At 36.1% G+C, this 23913-nt stretch overlaps 1 protein-coding gene across 11 annotated transcripts in view; it reads left to right on the forward strand.

Annotated features, from left to right (window-relative positions):
* Nucleotides 1-23913, forward strand: part of LOC115215131 (zinc finger CCCH domain-containing protein 10-like) — a 608296-nt gene that overhangs the window by 441451 nt on the left and 142932 nt on the right. For 9 of the 11 annotated variants that reach the window (XR_005000356.1, XR_005000359.1, XR_003881950.2 and 6 more), the window contains one exon: nt 19043-19081. The exons of the other annotated variants lie outside the window; for them this stretch is intronic. The gene's annotated coding sequence lies outside the window, so the exon portion shown is untranslated. The remainder of the gene's footprint in view (nt 1-19042; nt 19082-23913) is intronic. 11 annotated transcript variants of the gene reach the window in all.

Raw genomic sequence — 23913 nt, forward strand, 5'->3', positions numbered from 1 at the left:
CACTTTGGGGAAATGTCTTCTATAACCTCAGGCCGATCAAAGCCTTGTGAGTGGATTTGGTAGACAGAAACTGAAAGAAGCCTGCCATATGTATGTATGCATGTATCTGTGTGTGTCTTTGTGTCTGTGGTTGTCTCCCATCACCATTTGACAACCAGTGTTGATGTGTTTACATCCCTGTAACATAGCAGTTCAGGAAAAGAGACTGATAGAATAAGTACTAAGCTCAAAAACTAAGTCCTGGGGTTGATTTGTTTGATTAAAAACCCTTCCAGGCAGTGCTCCAAAATGGTCGCAGTAAAATGATTGAAACAAATAAAAGAAGAAAAGAATAAAGTAAAACATATCAGAGAATTTTATGTTGTGCCTTAGGACTAAGCTTCATCATCATCCTCGGTTTAATATTCACTATTCTATGCTCCCATGGGTTGGACAGAATTTCATTGAAGCAGATTTTCTGCCACTGGCTACCTTCTCTGTCACCAACCCTCATTTGTTTCCAGGTGAGGTAGTATTTCCCCATAACCTGATGTGGTTTTTATGGAAGGTTGAAAATTAAGGACACTGCTTGGATGATGGTAATGCTCATTTATGTCAAGGCTCATTTATGTCACGTGATGTCAAGGCAAGAAAACAGCAGCACACGGATGCATGAATACATGTATACATCTATCTATCTATCCGCTCAGTCGAAGTCGACTCTCGGTTACTCGTCGGATCAGTGTCCTCCAGTCAGTTCTATCCTGGGCCGCTTCTTTCAGGTTGGCTATGTCCATTCCGGTATCACTCTTGGGCTCTTTTAATTTCCATTTACTAAATCCACTCATAAGGTTTTGGTTGAATCTTCAGTTAATATGAAAATGCAAAACAATATAAACAATGGAAAGCCACATTCATAGTTGAATCTGCTAGAATGTGTGAAGAATAGATGTACACTTCATGAATTGTTTAGTTTTCTATAAGTATGTTATGGTCATCGTCACCCTCATTTAATGTCCACTCTTTCATATGTATGTGGGTTACATGAAATATGCTGAAGTAGATTTTCTTTGGATGCTTGCTCTTCCTGTCACCATCCCTCACCTGTCTCCAAGTGAGGTCATATTTTTTTTCCTGGCTAAACATGCGTTACACGGAAGAGGAGAGAGGAATAACCTTATTTGTGTGACAAAGATGCTCAAATCTGACCTTGTCTAGACAAGGACGGACATGGGGACTCACACACAAGCATTATATATATGATGGGTTTTTTTCAGTTTCCATCTATCAAATCCACTCACAAGGTTTTGGTCTGTCAGGGGTTTTAGTAGAAGACTCTTGCTCAGCATGCCAGGAAGCAAGCTTCTTAACCTCATAGCCATACCTGCACCTCTACTCCACTTATATCTTCAGAACACAACATTCAATATCATTTTGAGAAGTTGTGCAAATTATCTTCAATTACTTCAATCAGTTACTTTAAGTGACCTTAAAGTACCACAAGAATAGAAAGATAGTGTACTTAGATATAGCATGAATTGAATTTTAAAAGTGTGTCTCACTGAATAAAATAACGTCCAAAATTAAATCTGGCATTCTCATCTTTTGGCATCCATCTTCCCACTGCTTTCAGTTGTACAAATAATTACCATGATGGTTTGACACATTGGCACAAGGCCATTGACTATCATAGATTCAAATGAATATAGTTAATTGAATCAAGCCTAGTATATGATTCAATGACAGAGTAATGATTTCTTATATTGATACAAATATCTACTGGTGAGTAAGAACTGATAAATTGATTCAGTATTTTCACTGGTAGTTATTTCATCAATGATACTGAAACAAACTTTGAGCAACAAAACAAAACAAACTGCTGATATTCTCTGACAAATCATATATGTCCACATCTCTTAAATGCTCACACACACACACTATGTTTGAATGGAGTAGAAACATGATTTAAAAGTAGTCAATGCACACATGTTGTGTGTGTTTGTGTGTGTATGGTACCACTTAAAATGCTCCAGTGCTGGTGCTGCGTAAATGTACCCATACCGGTGGCAAGTGGAAATCACCCAGCACACTCTGTGAAGTGGTTGGCATTAGGAAGGGCATCTAACCATAGAAACCATGCCACAGCAGACAGTTGTAGTCTGGATAGCTCTCTGCTAGCCAGCTCCATGTCTAACCACCAAACCCATGCCAACATGGAAAGTAGACATTAAACAATGATGATGATGATTATGATGATATATTCCTGTTGCAAGCTGAGACTAGTGTTTCATTGTAGCTAGTAGTTTCGTGATTATGGCTATCACATAATGAGGTAAAAGGCACTGATAATGTATACTTAAATCTATGTTTTCCAGATTTTCAAAAAAGAATATGAGAATTTGGTAGAATGTATGTTGTTGTGGCACCTTGAAGTTTTAAATTTTTAAATGTTGACTGGTACCAAGGTTATGAACAGATGTTAAGGTAAACAAACAGTGTAGGACTATAATGGCCAGGAAAGGGCTATGGTTTGAGTTCTGATGTACATTATACTATTACTATTTACTATTTCACTTCTTTCAGTCATTTGACTGTGGCCATGCTGGATAACCGCCTCTAGTCGAGCAAATCGATCCAGAACTTATTCTTTGTAAGCCTAGTACTTATTCTATCGGTTGCTTTTGCTGAACTGCTAAGTCACGGTGACGTAAATACACCAGCATCGGTTGTCAAGCGATGTTGTGGGGTGGACAAACACAGACACACAAACATATACACACACACACACATATATATATATACATATATACGACGGGCTTCTTTCAGTTTCCATCTACCAAAATCCACTCACAAGGCTTTGGTCGGCCCGAGGCTATAGTAGAAGACACTTGCCCAAGGTGCCACGCAATGGGACTGAACCCGGAACCATGTGGTTGGTAAACAAGCTACTTACCACACAGCCACTCCTACGCCTATGTACACTAAATTCATTGCCAAACTCATTGCTAATTTTGTTAATTGCACCTCTTATACATGACTTCTATGACATTCATCAGCCATTTGCCTACCCTTAGGTTTCTTCATGATTACAGAGAATGGTATCCAGTCAAAGATTTCTGGGTCAACAAGTGCTGGGTTTAGGGGCTTACTCTTGAATAAACAAGCTTCCCAATGTTTGTCTCATTAGGAAGATAAGTTAGTCTTCCTTTCTTATATAAATTCAAATGGCATCACATCTTGACTAATTCTCTTCCTAACGATTTGTGCAATGAACAGTTTGGAACTTTCGTAACCTGATTCAACATTTTGATGCATCTGTAATTGCCTCCATCTTGTGCATCTGTACTCTTACAGCTGTTAACAATTATGTTGCAACACTAGGCATTGGGTATATGATATTTTCTTGTATTATGTGATCAATCTTGCTAGTGACTAGCCTGTACATTACTCTGCCAGATATTTTAAGCATCTTAGTCGTAAATCCTGATACACCAACTCCCTTCTTAGCTTCCATATCCTCTTCGCTTACTACCAAATACTTGGACCCTTCATTGTATTCCCCCCTCTCTTTCTGTCTCTCTCTCCATATATATAAATTGTGTGAAGGTACATTTAAAGTTTAAATACGTGAAGCATATATATATTCTCTTTTAGTCTTTTACTTGTTTCAGCCATTTTGACTATGGCCATGCTGGAGCACCGCGTTTAGTCGAGCAAATCGACCCCGGGACTTATTCTTTGTAAGCCCAGTGCTTATTCTATCGGTCCCTTTTGCCGAACCGCTAAGTGACGGGGACGTAAACACACCAGCATCGGTTGTCAAGCAATGCTAGGGGGTTAAACACAGACACACAAACACTCACATATACATATATATATATATACATATATACGACAGGCTTCTTTCAGTTTCCGTCTACCAAATCCACTCATAAGGTATTGGTCGGCCCGGGGCTATAGCAGAAGACACTTGCCCAAGTTGCCACGCAGTGGGACTGAACCCGGAACCATATGGTTGGTTAGCAAGCTACTTACCACACAGCCACTCGTATATATATATATATATATATATATATATATATATATACGATGAATAGATATCTGTATTTATTTATTTATTTATTTATTCATTTATTTATTTATTTATTTGTGTGTGTGTGCGCACGAGTATATATATAAAAACACAAACACATCTATTTGCATATTATACATGTATATATATATATTTATCTGTATATTTATACATGTATATTTTTGTATGTATATTTACGTGCATGCTTTTATTTGTCCATCTGTATGTGTGTATGTATATATATATATGTGTGTGTACATATATAATCACGTGTATAATAGATTTATTTATTGACACACAGACGCCTATATATATATAAATGATGCATGAATGTATCTTATATATGTGTATAAATATATATATATATACATATATACATATATATATAATATATATATACATAATATATATATATATATATATATATATATACATACATACATATACATATATACATATATACATACATATATATATATATACATATATATATATACATACATACATATATATATACATATATACATACATATATATATATATATATACATATATATATACATACATATATATATATATAATATATACATATATATATAATACATACATATGTATATATATATACATATATATATATATATATATATAATATATATATACATACATATGTATATATATACATATATATACATATATATATGTATATGTATATATATACATACATATGTATATATATATACATACATATATATATATATATATATATATATATATATATATATATATAAAGATACATATACACACAAACCACAAACATATGCATATTCTCTAATATACTTGCACTCTCTTGCAGAAGTATCTGTTAGAAATATAGAAGAGAGCTTTCCTGTTGTAGCAGTTGAAATCGGCTTTGCCTGTCTTTTCTCAGTTGCCCTTCTGCATAATTTACACCCCCAGCAACAACAGCTGGTGGCTCACTCATTGTAACTGTGCATGTCATTGCATATTTATTCTGCGCTATTCACTCGGCCAAACTCTCCGCATCTGTTTATATTCAATATGCTACAGGTGATCTGCAATTCGATATAACATGAATGGTGTGTCACTGCACACCTGAGTGATCATCTCTGCTGCATTTGTTGTTGTTGGTAGTGGTAGTTGCTCTCCCTCCCCCCTCTCTCCCTTCCGCCCCCTCCCTCTTTCTGTTTCTGTGCCTTCTCTTCTTGCTCTCTCTCTCTCTCTCTCCTTCTGTTTCTGTGTATCTTCGTTTCTTTTTTCTGTCCCACCACCTTACATATGGAAGCATATGCATATGAAACCAACGTGGTCATTCATGCATTGAAAAAAGAAATGCATAAAAACACTGGATGAAGTGCTACTGGTCGTGCAACTAGTGATAGGGTTAGGTTTAGGGTGATGGTGCTTGTTCATAAAGTGGTGGCAGATGTGTTGGTGCTAGTTTATGAAGGGGTTGTGGTTGTGGTGGTGGGGGTTCATAAGGCATTGGTGATGGTGCTGCTGCTGGTAGTAGCAATCCATTCGGTAGGGGTGCTAGTGGTTTATACAATGTTGAAAGTAATTCATAATACAGAATCATTGATGTTGTTCATAGTAATGATGGAGGTTGTACAAGTAGCAGTAAAAGGTGGTAGTCACAGCAGTGTTGTTAGTGTGTATGTGTGTGTCTGTGGAGGGGGCATTACTAGTGCTGGTATTATTGATGGTAGTGGTTATGCTATCGATAATTTGTAGTAATGTTATTATTGGTGTCAGTGATGGTGGTGGTGGTGGTGGTGTGTAACCCTCGGTCCCTCCTAATTGAGAATATATATGATCAAAGTGATGATCATCACATCTTTCTTTGTTAGATATTTCGGACCATATTTACATAAACATTTTTCCTAATTCATGTTGTTAGGTCTGATTTGAAAGAGTCTTTGTTGCTATTTTTTGCAGTTCCTGCGACCACATAGAGACTTCTTTAGTTGTTCATGTGTGGTATGAATGGAAATAGTAGAGATGGTATTGTTTGTGATAGTAAAGGTGGCGAGCTGGCAGAAACGTTAGCATGCCGGGCGAAATGCCTAGCAGTATTTCGTCTGCGTTACGTTGTGAGTTCAAATTCCGCCGAGGTCGACTTTGCCTTTCATCCTTTCGGGGTCGATAAATTAAGTACCAGTTATGCACTGGGGTCAATGTAATCGACTTAATACCTATGTCTGTCCTTGTTTGTCCCCTCTGTGTTTAGCCCCTTGTGGGTAATAAAGAAATAGGTATTGTTTGTGATAGTAGTGGTGACATCAACGATTATAATAACGGTGATGATAACAGATATTTTTATGCTGTTAATTTCTTGGTGTAAAAGAGTGGTAGAGTTGGCAACACATTTAAGTATTAGACAAACGCCTTGTGATGTTTCTTCTGGCTCTTTAGATTCTGAGTTCGAATCTCACTGAGGTTAACTTTACCTTCTATTCTTCCAGAATCAATAAAATGATGTACCAGTCAAGTGCTAGAATTAATATAATCAACTGCACCCCTCCCCTCCTTGTCACTCAAACTTATGTCTTGTGCCTATATTGATAACAGTCACTGGTACTTTCTGAGTGTAAACTGTTTATTGAAATATAAACCAAATTATACTCTTACTCTTTACTCTTTTACTTGTTTCAGCCATTTGACTGTGGCCATGCTGGAGCACTGCCTTTAATCGAGCAACTCGACCCCGGGACTTATTCTATCGGTCTCTTTTGCCGAACAGCTAAGTAACGGGAACATAAACACACCAGCATCGGTTGTCAAGCAATGCTAGGGGGACAAACACACACACATGAACATACATGCACACACACTCTTCAACATCGTGCCAGACACACATAAAGGAGGAAAGTGACTTCACAGCATTCAAATAATCTCTTAATGATTACCCACAACAAATACCAGATAAACCGCCCACGCCCAGATATGTCTCTAAAAACAATGACCCTTGGCTTGAACAGGCTACAGTTCCCCAGAGCTGACTGTGTATTGTATTAAATTGGACATGACCTGAGTCAACTTCAGCCGAAACTTATCTAAGTAAACTAATCTATGCTGTAAACTTTTAATTAAAGCATGACAATATGGGTAGAGGCTGATATCTTAACATTTCTGATAGTCTTAAGTATAAAAAAAAATTATGCAAGATTTATATAGAACTACATTCAAAGTATGTATATAAGCTATTGTGTTTAGACCTGGTTTCTATCCTCAAACTGTTCCATTTTGTAGATGCAATTTAAATTTTTTTTTGTTTGATAAAGCACTCCGAAATTAGAAAAATCAAAAATCAACAACAATCTTGGTCCCATAAGTATCAGATAATGGATTTTCAACTGTGCCAAGAAACTGATCCTGGTGATCGTAGTTTTGAGGGTGATTGTGGTGAAAGCAGAGACAGTGTTGATGATGATGATGAAGGTCAAGATAAGTATGGGAAGAGGATAAAATAGTATCGGTGGTTATAACGGCAACAGGAGCGGTGTTATGTGTGATGCTGAGGTGATGGTGGTAATAGTGGTGTTGATGATAGTGTTAGTTGTGTGATGGTGGTATTGTAGTGGTTATACTTGTTGTGATGGTGAAAGTGACTCTCAGGGTAACTGTCATGATAACATTGGTGGAAGTGTATGTGGTTGAAGTGGAAGCAATAACAATGCTGTTGATGATGTTGGTGGTTTTGTGGTGGTGGTGATGGTCATCGTCGGTGTAGTGCTGCTCCTGCTGGTCTGCGATCTCTGAGTGCTTTTCTAGTTGCCTCTGTTTTCCATGCTGACACGGGTCCTCACAGTCCATGTCATCTTTTTGGAGCGGCTGCTTCCAGGGACTGATGCTTGCACATATCATTCAGCTTAGCTCCTATAGCTGAATACCCTTGCTACCAACTACTTTACAATATACTTCGTACATTTTTTGTAGTGACAATACAAGAGTAATGGGACCTCAGACCCCTATGCATTTTGTACTTAATTTGCAAATCACTTCACTGAGTGGATGTCATAACACCAACACTCTCTTTTTCTCCCCCCCCCTCGTTCTCCATACATACTCACACTTACATGTTATTTGTATCCCATGCCATCAAAGTAAGATGTTGATAAACTGAACCTGGTTGGCAAGGGAAACACCATTATGTGTATATTCTACTGAAGTGACAGGAGCCAATGAAAGAGCGTCTATGTAGTCATGTGACCTCGTAGGAATAGCAGCCAGCTCTTACCACACCCTACGGAAAGATATTGGTGGCAAGCATAGTGCTGATTACACTATAACTTACAAGACGCTGTGGTAACAGTTAGACGTCGTTTGACCATATGTTGCTCAGCCGAATCTGACCTTTGGCTAAATAACGGGGGTGGGAAGGGAATGAGGAACAGTTCAACATTTATTGTCTTCCAATTTACATTGTTATGCTGTTGGGTGATTTGTGAGGTGATCAGCAAATTTTCTTGCATCTGAGTATTCCACTCTGGATGTCTTACGAAAATGAAACATTAGAGCAGCAAGTAATACGTTTTATTTGCAACTCCCACTGCAATGAACTCTCATCCATCCCCCGGTATGCAGATATATCTGTATATTTCTCTGTGTGTGTGTGCATAAAAATATAAACACAATGTCTTTTTTAAGTCTTTTGTGTCATTCGGTTTAGATATTTACATATTGATGGAGTAACCGGTTTTAGGATGGATGCATGTCTTTCTTCGTAACCATCCAACTGTAGAAGTAGATATTGACTTGCTGTCAGGAAGGCACACTGAAGCAAACCACCATATAAGCTTTGTTTTAAGGGTACATATAGGTCAATGAATGTAACAAGTTTTCAGCTTATAACTGTATGATCTATAGTCTAAGTAAGTGTCTTTTGAACTTGGTAAATATTATGTCTGTATGAGTACCTTTTATTTAGACAATGAATCTGTGTCAAATTATCTCTTCCGTCAATGTAAAGAAAGGTAATGTATGTATTCCAAAACTGAATATATTGTACATGCCCATTAAATACTCAATCTGCCATAGACTTCATACAGCTGCTATTTATTTTTTTTCTTTCCTGTATTATTTCTATTACAATGGACTCTAATACATACTAGTTTGCAGTGCTATAGTGTGCAAGCCTTATTAACTGGTCATCTGACAGACTTTAATAGTAAATTCTAACACACAGCAAGTCGTAGGATACCTACAAATATTTAGCTTCAATGCCAAAAATAATTACATCTCTTCAGAAACCAAATACTTGGAAGAGGACAATGAAGGAAGTTTTATATTTTGCTTCTTTTCCTTTTAAGTTTCCTAAAATGGGAACAAGGCTGGCAGTTTTGTAGAGAGGAAGTTTGGTGATTGCAATATCTCTAGTGCTTGACCAATAGTTTATATTATCAACTGAAAATATGAAAGGCAAAATTAACCTCAGAAGGATTTCAACTCTCAATTTTTTAGAGTTCAGAGAAATATTGGTTTCAAAATTTGGCACAGGTTCAACAATTTTGGGTAAGGGGATAAGTCGATTACATTGACCCCAGTACTCAAATAGCACTTGTTTTTTTATCAATGCCAAAAGGGGTGAAAGGCAAAGTCGAGCTTGGCGGAATTTGAACTCACATCTTAAAGATAAATGAAATACTGCTAAACATTTTGCTTGGCATGCTGATGATTCTGATGTCTTGACACCTGAGGAGAATTATTGCAAAGTATTTTGTCTAATACTGTAACAACTCTGCCATCAGATTTTGAAGGTTGTACACAACTTCTACTGGAGACAACTTGTTGCTTTAAACTCAGTTTCTTGTCCAGTGATGCTTTATTGCCATTACTAAGCTTACATTACACATCAAAGCAGCACATCTTGTTCATATTTCTGTATGTTTTCACAATACCCCTTACTCTTCTGAACGTCACATTGAATTCCTCATTCTAACTCAGTTTCGATGCTCTTTCTCATTGATTTAGTGTACAGGCAACACTGTTCAATAGCAGTATTCTACCTCATTGATTTAATCCTTATGTGTTCTCTGTGGATATTACTGTATGTGGAATTGTTCGACAAGTGGAAATTGAACTTGAGTCACTGACTTCCTTTTCTGCTGGAATTTAACCACCTATGTATGTTTACACACCTGTCTTTGAATTTTGTTTTGATTTTTTGTAAATTCCAACTACGTATGTTATGATCCTCAGTAGTCACATATCATTTTATACCACACACACACACACACACACACACACACACACTCACATATATTTATTTTACTTGCTTCAGTCATTTGTAGCAATGCAGGTGTTTCGTATTTAGTGGCTTTTAGCCAGTCATACCAACCCTAGTACTTAGTTCAGGCTGGTATTTTTTCTATTGTTCTATATTGTACCACTTGGCTAAGTTGACATTTTTTGATACGGCATCAGTTTTGTTTTATTAATTCATGGTATCAGATAATACACACAAACACATATGAACACATACACATATGTATACACACATATATATATATAACATAAAATACGAGTTTCAGAACAGATTTTGTTGACAAATCTCATTGACTAGATACTGGTAAAGCTGATGCTACAGTAGAAAAAATTTGTATTAAGTACTGCATAATGAGATTGAAGCAAAAAGAGTAATAGATGATAGAATAAGGAAGAGAATGGGACAGTAGATGGAGACTTACCAGGAACAGAATGTTGGAAGAGGCCAATATATAGTTGCTATACATCTCAACCTCTATCATCATTTTAATGTCCTTGTACCACACTTGCCTGGCTGGCTGGATGGCTACCTCTTCCCCAGCACTGCTTCTCACTTCAGACCTTACTCATCCTTTCCATGAGATTCAGTCTCTCAACATCAGATTTCACCATTTCTTCTCATGCCTTTCATATATGCAGGTTCCTCCCACTATATTTCACTTGGTTCTTCTTTATTTAACTATCATTCTTCTTGTATGTACTACATGTCTACGAACTTGGTCCTCTCTTTTGTACACTTCACTTTATTCCTTTTGTACAAAGATCTCTTTTTTCAGCACATTTGTGCTCCGATGATCAAGTACACTAACATTACATACCATATGAAATGGGCTTGCCTCATCATCATCATCATCATCATCATTTAACGTCCGTTTTCCATGCTAGCATGGGTTGGACGGTTCGACTGGGATCTGGGAAGCCAGAAGGCTGCACCAGGCTCCAATCTGATCTGGCAGTGTTTCTAGAGCTGTATGCCCTTCCTAACACCAACTCATTATGTGTGTGTGTGTGTGTATGTGCATGTATGTGTGTGTGTATATATACGCATTTATACACACACACATATATAAACATCATCATAGTAGTCATTTTTCCAAGCTGGTATGGAAGAAATCTTATAAGGGCAGTTTATATTTTTTACTGGTGGATGGTCTCCCTGGGGCCTAACATTGCTCGCTTTCCAAGTAATGTATTGTTTTGCAATCCACCGGTCCTCATTCATCTAGTGAATTGCGGAACAATTGTTGATGAAACAAAGTAAACATCCTTATCTTTCACTCAAGTGGGACTGATGACAACATGCAGAATTGACGCTCTCATATACGTACTCTCTCTCTCTCTCTCTCTCTCTCTCTCTCTCTCACACACACACAGACACACACACATGCATGTATAATAAACTACCTTAGAGGTTCCATCTACAAGTTCCACTCACAAAGTATTGTGCTGCCTCAGCTGCTCTACAGTCACTCACCTGAGATTCCACTCAGTACACTCAGTAGAGAGGAATCTAAAAACTATCTGGTTATAAAGTGGAATTTGTAAATGCACAGCAAAGCCTGCTCTTAGTCATTACATTAATGTGTGTGTGTGTGTTTATATATATATATATATATATATCACCGTGATCACCGTGACCGACCAGGCTATCAGTTATTGCAACACATCACTGGTCACAATGTGCTTCGCATTGTTTTAGCCTTTAAATGATGCCACCCCACTGGCTAAGTGAGCAGGCCAACAGAAGAAAGAGTGAGAAAAAGTTGTGGCGAAAGAGTACAGCAGGGATCGCTACCATCCCCTGCTGGAGCCTTGTGGAGCTTTAGGTGTTTTCGCTCAATAAACACTCAGAACACCCGGTCTGGGAATCGAAACTGCGATCCTACGACCGCGAGTCCGCTGCCCTAACCACTGGGCTATTGCGCCTCCACACACACACACACACACACACACATATATATATATATATAATATATATATATATATATATATATATATATATATATAAATTGTCCAACCCATGCTAGCATGGAAAGCAGACGTTAAACGATGATGGTGATGATAAATATATATAAAAAACTAAATGTTTATGTGAAAAACTCCGCCACTTGTCTGAAATTTTGTATATACCACTATATGTGATTAATATCAGTTGATAAATATTTAAATACACCCTACCACTTATCTCTTCATTTATCAATATCTATAATTGTATTGTATATTGCGAACTGAAGGACAGGAATGCGACATGTTTCAATGTGACATTTCATAAAACTGAAATAGCTATATTTTCAAACCCAAAATGCTTAAATATTTATGTATATTTGAGTAGTATACTCTTAAATGCCCAATACATTTGAAAATTATTAAAAATGTAAATGAATTTATATATATATATATGTGTGTGTGTGTGTGTGTTTACGTGCACGTTTGTATATGCATGAGTATGTGTGTGCATGTGTATATACACATGTATGAGCATGTGTTTATATATGTGTGTATGTATTTGTATGTATATATATGTGTGTGTGCACGTTTGTATATGCATGAGTATGTGTGTGCGTGTGTATATACACATGTATGAGCATGTGTTTATATATGTGTGTATGTATTTGTATGTATATATATATGTGTGTGTGTATAATTTATATATGTATGTATGTGTGTGTGGTTGAGTTGGTGGGTGTATATATATACATGTTATTTTAGTCTTGCTGTTAGATTTGTTGTTATTTTTTGTTTGTTTTTTTTTCTGAATTCTTATGTTCTGAGAGCATTTTAAAACTAATATAATAAATATCATTCATGATAATAATGACTTCTAAAATAGACAATAAGAATACTGAAAATTGTCAGTGCGTCAGACAAAATGTTTGGCTGCATGTCTTCTGACTTTATGTTCTGAGTTCAAATGATGCTGAGGCTCAGTTAGATATAATAGCAGTCAAGTACTGGGGTTAATATAATCAACCAGTCCCTTTACTTCTAGAAAATTGCTGGCCTTTTATCAAAATTTAAAACCATCAACATAATTGTTGCTGTTATAATAATTATTATTATCATTACTACTACTATTACTATGACTACTAATTACTTATAAAGTCCAAACATCTAATATATGATGTAGTGTACAAAACAGGTTACAAAAACACGGGTGTGTTTGTACACATGACTAGTAATAATAAGATGTAACCCAATGCATAAGAGTAGGTTACAAATTTAGTTTTTAGTTTGCTAATCAAAATACACAATACTCACCCACGTACAAAGGTATTAAATGCAGCCACCTATGTAGAACCCAGAGTACCCACAGCTCCTAGTCACTTTATACTGTAAATGGTATCTGAGGCTCCCAAATTCAGAACTGATCATATTAATATCTACAATCAAAGTTTGCACGCCCTCTGGGTGGGGTTGGATGAGCTTCTGTAGCTCCCCATAAACTACTGATATTGTTGTCTCCAATGGCTTATCATTTTGGGGTTCATGATATTTCTTCTTTATTTCCATGATCTCCAGTCTGTGCACCTCATTTCTTCTGTTTTCTTCCCTACTTCAACTCCACTAAACCCTTTTTTTTTTCTGGGTAGCTGGTTTTAACCTGATCTCATTCTTCTGCTTTTTGACCTGCTACTTTTGCTGTTTTGACCTCTGCTCTTGTTTGCTACCCCCCCCCACCACCACCACCGCTTTCCTTTTGTTTTTCTTCTTGTTGCAAATAGAAATTCTTCAATTGGTTTTTACTATTACACATGTAGCAACTGGGTTTCTGCTCTGTAAAAACAGTCTGCCAGAACTTACCACACTCTCAATGAGTTGCAATTCTGGGATAGCACTGCTGCCATTAAGGGTCATGAGGACCTAGCATCCATATCAACTCAATCTAACTCTAACCCAATGTTGTTGTAGGTCTCTTTGCACATCACATGGTTATTTTCTCATTCAAATGTGACAGCATCTGTAAGAATATCTCTGTGGTCATCATATAAGTAACAAATAGACAGCTGTGACTATAGTCTATGCGCAGGTATGCTGTGCACCAGTTTTGCCTAACTCTTTGCTTCATTTTCTGTCTGAAAGGTCTGGTACATGCTTCAATTACAGGAGTACACATCCAGTTGTGCACTGATACGGTGAGCTGGCAGAAACGTTAGCATTCAGGGTGAAATGCATAGCCGTATTTCGTCTGCCGTTACATTCTGAGTTCAAATTCCACCGAGGTCGACTTTGCCTTTCATCCTTTCGGGGGGGTCGATAAATTAAGTACCAGTTAATAACTGGGGTCGATGTAATCGACTTAATACCTATGTCTGTCCTTGTTTGTCCCCTCTATGTTTAGCCCACTGTGGGTAATAAAGAAAGAGATACGGATATCTTTCTAACTCTTCAGCCCCACCCCTGATGATTGAAAAACATCTTCCTTTTTCATCATCATCAACATCATCATCATTTAACATTAGCCTTGCATGCTGGCATAGCCATTCATTTTTACCTGTTGTTCTTTCTCTTGAGCTGGCGCAAGGTGAGTTAGTTACTTCTTGTGGTACATTACATTAGCAAAATTTGGAATGTCGTTGTTGGTGATAGTAATATTTCCATTCTTCATATTGTCTTGAAATCACATATTGGATAATATGAAATAGTTCAAACTCTACTAAATATTACCTCAAAAAGATAAATAGATAAATAGGTAAAGACAATGATCATGGCTGGAATGTCTTTATTTATGGGTGTAAAATGTTGGCTAACATGAAGGTTAAATTAGATAACAACAATAGGCACAGGTGTAGTCATGTGATCAGAAATTTGCTTCCCAGTTACATAATTCTGGTTTCAGTCCTTAGGCAAGTGTCTTTTATTTTTGTGTTAGGCTGACCAAAGCTTTGTGCATGGATTTGATGGATGGAGACTGAAAAGAGCCTGTTTTATATGTGTATGTGTTACCATTTCCTTGCTTCTACATCATATGATAGTTGTAAATGAATGTAACCGTTGCACTAGCAGTGCCCTTTGTTTCATGATCTCCCATGAAATCATGATAGATATGGGGAACATTACTTTACTTGGAAGCAGACGAGGGCTGGCAACAGGAAGGACATCTGGCCATAGAAAAATCGGTACCTACAAATTTTGTCTGACCTATCCAAGCATAGAAAAGTGGTCAATAGATCATGATGATGATGATGATGAATATCAAGCAAGAACTCTGAAATATCCAATTCTTTATAAATCTAATGTAAAGCCAGTGAAAAGAAATATCTTCAGAATGAAAGAATGAAAACTGATGCTTATTTCTTTCAAATACATTCTCTAATTATTCATTCTTTCTATGTTGAAGTGAAATGAAAAAAAAAAGAACAAAATACAAAAGTAGAGTTAGAGAGAAAAAAAAAAATAGGAGAGTATTTGTAAGCTCATAGCTTTACAAAAGAAAATATTCAAGATATCTAATTTCATAGAATAAAATTCATTATGCATAACCTAGTTTCTTTTTAGTAATTTTTATGGTCAGATATGATGACAGAGGAACTTATTTTTTATTCACAACAAATCACTCACAAAAGAACGCATAAGGTGTTATAGTTGTAAACATACACACACGCCACCATATACATATCACTTACTTGGGCACCCACACCCATGCAAATATTCTTAAATACTCTCAAATTTGCCTTTACACACACTCACCACATAAGCTTACATGCAGAACCACGCAGACACACAAATAAAGAAGTTCAAATATGCAAAAATGATTGAAAACCATTCATTTACATACTTCTGTGGCTTTGTATATGTGTTTTCATACATTTTTACACTAATAATGATGATCATCATCATAATAATAATAATTTCCAATTTAAGCACAATGTCAACAGTTTTGAACAGGAGAGGTAGGCAAGTCAGTTTCATTAGTCCCCAGTACTTGACTAATACTTTATTTCATAGCTCCTAAAAGGATGTAAAGTAAAGTTGACGCCTGTGGAATTTGAACTCAGAATTTAAAGAACTGAAAGCACTGCTGCTAAGCATTTTGTGTGATGTACTAACTAATCTGCCAGTTGGCAATTTAGGCCAAGATGAAGAAATTAATTAGTTGATACCATTATTCTCAATACCTGATTGGTACATTATTTTATTGATCTGAAAAGAGTGAAAGTCAAAGATTATCTCTGCTGGATTTGGGCCTCCATCATGAAGAGCCAGAAGAAATACCACAAGGCATTTTATTGAAAGTTTTAAGGCTTCTGCTAAGAAAAAATACCACAAGGCATTTTATCCAAAGTTTTAAGGCTTCTGCTAAGAAGAAATACCACAAGGCATTTTATACAATGCCTCACTTCGCTGGTACTTAGACTGTTGAAGAATGAAAGGCAAAGTCAACTTCAGCAGCATTCAAACTCATATAAATTATATATACCTACATATATAAATATCCCTTTGTGTTAAGTACTATTATTTCATATTTCTACATGAAAACACACTCACAGTACTAATGCATGAAAAGCCAGTACTAATGCATCCTCAGACACAGCAAATAAGCTAGTACCAATATTTCAAGTCACATGACTTTCTTTAAGAGCAAGTATTTTCCTGAAAAAACCATGAGACTTGAAATGTCGATAACATCTCGAAGAATATATCAAAAATATAAAATTATATTTTACATGTATTGAGTTGCTCTATAACTGATTGGGTTTGTCTTTCAGTTGAGTTTCATACATGCATGCCAATGTACATACACACACATATCTACATAACCAGATTATGAATTCACATTTATTCCAAAAATAACTGATGTACTTGGTTTTGTAAGTAAATGTGTAGTGCAGTCTGGATAAGCTGTGATTTTCAAGGAAAGAAATAAACTGGCTAACACACACATTACATATACATTCTGTGAGCAGAACTGTAAAAATATGTAAGACTTTTCTCAAGTTCAAAAATGAGAATTTGTGTTTTTTTGTCATCTACATTCCACTGATGGAGCTTGTGTCTTTGTTAGAAACCAGCTCCTTCCTTACAGAAAGATTCCAAATAATCAAAAATAGGACACACACACACACACACACACACACACATACTTACTCTTGCTATGCAAAGATATATTCTGCGTCTATGTTCGTAGACACTACTCTTACACATGGTGCCTCCTACCAGTAATTCCAAATTACAAATGGCAGCAGATGTAAATGTCATGCATGTGTGTTGTATTTGTATGTGTGAGAGAGAGAAAGAGGTTGTTGATGAAAGCTCATTATTTTGATACATTATATATATATATATATGTGTGTGTGTGTGTATGTGTGTGTTTATTTATTTATGTCTCTTAATAATATATATTTAATATTCATCTTTCATATTTATCTAGGTTACTATCAACGTTATAAAGAGAGTAGGGTAGAATTAGCCAACCACATAACTAACTGGCAATGTTTTGCCTTCTTTCAATTCAAACATCCACAACCTGCAAACACTGATGGTAGTCAGTGTTGGTATTAAGTAATTAATCAGTTAATGAAAGAATACGATTGTCATGAGGAGTGAAGACCCTTTCTCTTCATGAGAGAGCAAGGATTGTTGAGAAATGTTGCTGCTTTAACCCTTTTGTAGTCAGATTACTTTGTCAAATATAATTCTTGTTCACATTTTTAAATTAATCTTTCATTATCTCATGGCTTTGAGATGATGTGATTGTTTATATTTTAGAGTGACGTTTAGGGTTGGTTTGAGATTGGACCTGGGTGGTTTGGACATACAAGAGGTGGGGTATTGAGACTAAATGTGGCTGGTTAACATGCTAGGGGCTAATATGATTTTAATATACTTTAAAGGAATAGTTAAAGTTATATTTGTTACAAGGGACTATTGTTAAGAATAAGGGCCAGTGTTGTACTAGAGGGTACTGGATATTTTACATCTTGGTTCCATCTGATAGTTACACACCTTTTGAATGATTTAAAGGAATCAGTTCCTCCTCCTCATCATCATCATCATTATGATCATCAGTGTTATCATTTTTATCGTCATCATAGTCATCATTGCTACCATCCACATCATTGCAGTTGTTGTTGCCTTATCCTCATTGATGTTATTGTCATTTTGTCATCATCATCATCACCTCCGCTATTCCCATAACCATGAAAGCCTGCTGGCATCAGGCATATTGGGTTAATATTCTTCTAAGTTAGAGCATTTCATTTCTAACTGAGTAGACTGGAACACCATGAAATGAAGTACCTTGCTCAAAAACACAATGTGCTGGTTTGTTTTTGAATCAAAGCCACAAACTTATGATTGTGTATGTAACAGCTTAACTCTAGGCCACATATCTTCACAAATAAATGCATATAAATATAAAATTAAATATAGCATGCATTCAAGATAGTATGTAGAGATGGTGTAGAATGCAGAGAAAATGTTCGCTGTTCACTTTGTTTAGATCATCTATGATGCTTTTAAACCTACAGAATTCAAATTTTTATCCTGCTTCTTTTTTCATTTCAAATTTTATTTTTAAATGTTTTATCAATATGTTTTTTTAAGCCCCAAGTCATATCCAAGCGAGCAGGCTTTCCATGGAATTTCCCAATTGTCAATTTTTTCATACAGAATGTATTCTATAGCTACACCATTAAATTTTTTAACAGTGTACCCTTTTCTAAATTATTTAATACATCTTTTTTTTTTCATTCTTTTGATTGGTAGAGTATGGTTTGAGGAAGATTTGGCTCCTATTTCTAGCAGGTGAGGTATCCGTCTATATATTACATTATCTGCTGGTATAGTCTAATTCTGAAGTAATCTATTCTGCTTCATTTAAACTTGAACAACTGGTCTGTGTGTGTGCGCGTGTGTGTGTATGTGCATGTGTGTGTGTGTGTGTGTGTGCATGCTCAAACAGAGTTCCCTCTGTTGCAAGTATCCAGGCCCACAGAGTTCACCCCAATACTATACTAACCGATGTGTTTGTGTTTCCATCTTTTCCAAATCAGTAAGGTGTCATTTTAAGGGGATAGGGTCACTATTACTTGTAGATTGAACAACAGTGTATAGTTTTGTCACTTAGCTTGTGTCCTGTAACCAATTCTTTCACTTGCAAGTAAGAATAATTTGGTAATATGCATCATGCTTTCATCAATTGGTTTTGGTGCATATGTATTTGTGAACAGATATATATATAAAATCTTTGAACCCTTTCACTGTTGACCTAACAGAACATCATGTGATAGCTGGAATAAAGAGAGAGTTGCAACAATATTTGGCTGCTACATATTTTAAGCCAAGCAGACTGGAGCAAATGTGAAACAAAGTGTTTTGCTCAAGGACATAGCATTCAACCTTATGATTGCGAGTCCAACACTTTAGCCACTCAGCTATTTGCCTTCAAAGTTGAGAAAGTATGTACCCTTGGTATTTCAGAATTAATCTTGGTAATATTCATATTTCCACTTTAGAAAGTGAGATTTTATGTTCCCAAAAGGAATTGTTTATTCAATTATCGAGATTGGATAGTAATTTAGTAGGAAGAATTAGAATATTGGGTGGAGTTTTGCTTTACAAATTTTAATTTTATCCCAGCCTTCATGTCCAAATACCATCAGGTTTGACATCAGGACTTTATGCGTCCAGCATCAATAAAATGAGTACCACATTCTATTATAATGTGGTTGATTTAATACACCACTCTCCTACCTAATTCTTGATTCTTATAGAAAAATTGATCCGGTGCCAAGTCTAAAGAAATCATTATGTATTTATTGAGACAATTCTTTTACAAAAGAACGATGGCCTTTCTCCAACTAAATGACAAGGAGATTCCTTGGCTGGAGTTTAGACAACATCAAACATTTATGTCCACGTGTATGTATGTGCATATGTATATATATGGATGAATGGCTTTATAAATAGATGAGCAGTGCTTATGATGCCCATGTTTCTTTGTACTACTGTTCATTGGAACATGTCCCATTCAGTTCTAATATGTTTGCCGTAGCTGATGCTGCTGATGTGTGCATTAATATGCCATCATCATCATCATCAGCATCAACATTCTGATTATCAAACTATGCCCCTTCACTCTACCAAGTGGGCTTTATCTTATTTATATGTGTATGTGTATATATATATATATGCATATATGTATGTATATATTTATGTATGTATATATTTATATGTATATATGTATGTATATATTTACATATATATATATGTGTGTGTGTGTGTATATATATATAAATGTGAACATATATATATATATATGTATATATATGTATATGTGTGTGTGTATATATATATATGTATATGTGTATATTTGCATGTGTGTATGTATATATATATATATATATGTATATTTGTATGTATATATATATGTGTGAGTGTGTATGTATATATATATGTGTGTGTGTGTGTATATATATAAATATAAGCATCAACATTGAAAGGACAGATCTCAGTTTCTCAGTAAGCATGCTGTGAGATGCATTTTGCATCAGCAGGTATGACATTTGTAGATGCATGTGCCATTATTTCGTAAGAACTTGATGACATTGATATTGCATGCTGCATATAAGTGCGTGATGAGCTAATGGTCCGGGGAATCCACATACAAGACGTATTATATTGTTAATGGTTTGATATTTGTCTTGTCTTTATCTGTTTGTTTCCTTTTTTCTGTGATTGCTGTAACTACACACACACACACACACATCACATGTATATATGCACATAGCTACACATACAAGCATATTTACACAAATGCATACATACATGTTGTTGTAACTGATGTTGTGTGTGATATGTATGTGTTACTCTTAGTCTTTCACTGCTTCTAGCCAATGGAACTGGCCTTGCTAAACCTCTAAGATCAAGTATATATTTGCATAATGCAAACATTCTTTGTATATTGATGTTTTGATAATGAAATTTATATCTTCATTGTCCACGAAACCAGAGTATGGGTTGCATCCATTACCATACAGAGTATTGTGCAAGGCCAATACTAAGGTAGAAAAGTGTCTCTAATGCTCACAGTAGAACAAAAGAATGATCTTGAAAGAAGGATTTCAAAGGCCCCTCGGTACTTGGTAAACATTGCAAGAAAAAAAGATAGTGATATCTGTACAAAAAAAACCTGCAGTGAGACCTGCTACAGACTCATTGACATGCACCTCTGTTGATTTGTGATTTTGTCAGAAAGAACATGTTCGGCCGGAGTGCTACATAATCAGTTAGACCGAAGCTCTAGTACTTGACTGGTGTTCTGTTTTTCAACCTTGCAAGAAAAGTAGAATTTGAACTCAAGACATAAAATAGATGTGACTAACTAATACTGTAAAGCATTCTGTCTGGCATCGATATTCCACCACTTTCATCACCACCATCATTATCATCATTTATATCTGTGTTTCATGCTGGCATGGGTTGAATGGTTTAACCCTTTTGTTACTGTATTTATTTTGAGATGCTCAATGTTTCTCTCAATTATTTTAGATATAACAAAGAATTTAGTAAAATAACTTAGTTATCATTAAGCTTGTGTTAGGAACAGTAATTGTGACTAAGGTTTGGTGAAAAGTTTTATTTAAAATCTTATGAAAGCAAGACATTTGTACTACAGAGCCAGAGCCGGTTTCAGCCGGGTTGGTAACGAAAGGGTTAACAGGAACTGGCAAATCAGAGGACTGTGTCAAATTCTACTGTTGGCCTCAGAATAGTCTCTACAACTAGATAACTTCTGCCATGCCTACCACTTTACAGAGGGTACTGGGTGTTTCTTATATGCACCAACACTGGTAAGGTTACCAAGTAACTTGCAAGACAAGACCCCCCCTCAACTGAGGTGGGTGTAATACTGAGGGAGGCGTTTTAGTGCCAAGTAATGAGAGGTTAGGATAAAGTATAGGTATGGAAGCAGGTGTCTTGCAGCAGAGCAAGTTGCATGACTGCTCCAGTTTGAAACAGGAGAGAGAGACAGAAGAAGGTGAAAATATGCTGGGGTACACTGTCAAGTTTCAGGGAAAGGTCTATAAGTGCAGTGGTAGAGTGGAGTGGATTAAATGAGAGGGCATAAAACTTCTTGAAAGTACAAACCGAGAATGGAAAACAGTGATGAGTACACGCATAAACTGGGAATCAGTGGCAATGGCTGGCACATGCAGAATACCATTACTAATATGATTATGAATACGTTGTTGTTTAACCCTTGGTCATCCCAATTGAGCAAACCTATGAACAGTAGTTTTCCAGCTGTGTTATTGCATAGTCAGAGATGTGTCCATCGACAGTTGACTGATTTCATGGATACTTCAGAGAGTGTGACCAAACATTAAGATTCTATATTCATGCCTGTCTTAAGCCTATGATGAAGACCATGTAGAAATGCTACAATTCTGGATTGAACCTCATTCAAATGTTTGTTTTTCAACCGGTTTAGTTCTGCTGACTGCACATAAACATTATTATTCATATGTTTATGTGGTGACACAAAAGTATATGTGTGTGTGTACATGTATATATATATATATATGTGTGTGTGTGTGTATGTTTGCGTGTGTGTTTGTGTGTGTATATAAAATCCCCCACTACACTATCAGAGTGGTTAGTGTTAGGAAGGGCATCGAGCTGTAGAAACATTGCCAGATCAGATTGGAGCCTGGTGCAGACTCCTGGCTTGCCAATCACCAGTCAAACTGTCCAACCCATGCCAACATGGAAAACGGACATTAAATGATGACGATGATGAAGATGATACATATATATATATATGTATATATATATATATGTATATATATATATATATATATATCTGAATGTGCATGTGTAAATGCATATATGAAAGACTGGCATTTTCATATGTTAGAATGGTGAAAAACAAAAAAAGAAAAAACAAACATGAAACTTTCAAAACTTCTTTAGAACCACAAATGCTGTCATCTCAGATAATGAGAAATAGTTAAATGCCATCCATCAGTAGAGGGAAGTGATTAAATAAAACAAAAGAGAAGGAAAAAAAATGTTTTTTTAAAAAATACACTGCTACTTAATTATACTGGAATATCTTTTAAAGAGTTTTGGATTTAATGCTGTAAAAACAACGAAATAAATTTCACGAAAATTGAATGAGGTATAGTTTGAAAAAGAAGAAAAGAAAACATGCTTCTGTTTCCAACTCAGCATGGTAATACTTCCGTGGGTAAAAAGACTGATGGTGTTTAGTGCAAAAGATGAAATAAACATGGTGGGTGTGTTTTTTTACTAATTTTCACATCTGGGTAACAAACTGGCCTTTGTGCCGGTGGCACATTAAGCACACCATTCGAGCGTGATTGTTACCGCGTCGCCTTACTAGCACATGTGCTGGTGGCACGTGAAACATTCGAGTGAGGACGTCGCCAGTGCAGGTGGCATGTAAAAAGCACCTTTTGGACGTGACCATTGTCAGTACCACCAAACTGGCACGTAAAAGCATCCACTACACTCTCAGAGTGGTTGGCATTAGAAAGGGCATCCAGCTGTAGAAACTCTGCCAAATCAGATTGGATTCTGGTTTGCCAGACCTCAGTCAAATTGTCCAACCC

The sequence above is a fragment of the Octopus sinensis genome, linkage group LG8, assembly GCF_006345805.1.
Source record: "Octopus sinensis linkage group LG8, ASM634580v1, whole genome shotgun sequence".
NCBI classification, from domain to species: Eukaryota; Metazoa; Mollusca; class Cephalopoda; order Octopoda; family Octopodidae; genus Octopus; species Octopus sinensis.